Here is a 1,250-nt window from a genome sequence, read left to right on the forward strand (position 1 = left end):
AGGGAGAGACCTAAAACAAACTCAGACAACTCTTGACGGTGGATCACTCGGCTCGTGCGTCGATGACGAACGCAGCTAGCTGCGAGAATTAATGTGAATTGCAGGACACATTGATCATCGACACTTTGAACGCACTTTGCGGCCCCGGGTTCTTCCCGGGGCCACGCCTGTCTGAGGGTCGTTTGGCAATCAATCGCACTCGCCTTGGCTGGCGAGAGCGCGGCTGGGGTGTCGCAGAGGACCCGTCCTCTTTGTCCCCCTAAGTTCAGACTCCGGAGCCCTCCGGCGTCGGAGCGCTTGGCCTTTCCCCCCCACCCTGCACATTCCGTTCGTCAGGCTCGACGCCATCCCCCCGCCGGGGAGCGCGGCCTGGCGTCCGTCTGTGTCGTGGCAGTGGGGCCAGCACGGCTGTCACCGGTCCCAGAATGGCTGTCGGTGGTTCACACTGTGTGTGTGTGCCAACCCTCCTGGTCTCTGGGACACGGAGCTGCCACGAAGTGTTGAGCCTCCAGTGGGGGGTCTGCCTAAGCTCTGCACGTCCGCATTGGGTCCGTCTCTCGGTTGGCTGGCAGTGGAAAGAGTGAAGGGAGCCGCGGAGGTCCGGTGCTGGTGCGCCGCCGGCCTGACCGTGGAGCTCGCCGGTTTGACACGCTGACCCGACTCGATGGTTGATCGATTGAGAGTGCTGGGAGCTGCAGGCCGCCCGCTGCTGCAGCCGCCCGTCTCGTGGTTCGTCCTCGGCCTTAAGTGGCCGGCGGGGCGTCTGATCCTGTCTCCCCTGCTGGCGCCGAGTGCCTGGCCGAGGGAGGAGGTTTTCGTCGAACGCTGTGACTTGGACGGTCGCACGCGCGTGGATCGCTGGCTCTTGGCTCTCCCGTTCAGTCCGCACGTTTTCCGCTCCGTCCTGCCACCGGTCTCGGGAGGTACGGAGGGGTTGGCGGGCGTGGTGTGTGCTCCGTCACCGTGCAGGCACACCTACCACGCCGTCGGCCGACCCCCGCACGGTCCTCCTGGCCATCGGGAGGACGGCGGAACGTCGGGCTGTCGGGGGCCAAGTCGCCAGAAGGCCACCGCTGTGTCTTCCGTACCCTGTCACCGTCGGCGTGCCTTCCTCAACTCGTCCGACTCGGGGCCGCTGGGTTCAGGAGCGGCGTCGCCCGCCGGCCCCACTGAAGGCCGTGCCGTTCCGCGGCTGGCGATCGATGTGCGTGGCGTGCCTGCGCGACCGTTCGCCACTTGAGCCTCGGCAC

At 66.2% G+C, this 1,250-nt stretch overlaps 1 non-coding gene across 1 annotated transcript; it reads left to right on the plus strand.

Annotated features, from left to right (window-relative positions):
• The first annotated feature begins 27 nt into the window (after window positions 1–27).
• Window positions 28–181, plus strand: LOC140474190 (5.8S ribosomal RNA). Its single transcript, XR_011958901.1, has one exon. It is a non-coding gene; the product is annotated as a 5.8S ribosomal RNA (ribosomal RNA).
• The last annotated feature ends 1,069 nt before the right edge of the window (window positions 182–1,250 follow it).

Source organism: Chiloscyllium punctatum, unplaced genomic scaffold, assembly GCF_047496795.1.
Source record: "Chiloscyllium punctatum isolate Juve2018m unplaced genomic scaffold, sChiPun1.3 scaffold_871, whole genome shotgun sequence".
NCBI classification, from domain to species: Eukaryota; Metazoa; Chordata; class Chondrichthyes; order Orectolobiformes; family Hemiscylliidae; genus Chiloscyllium; species Chiloscyllium punctatum.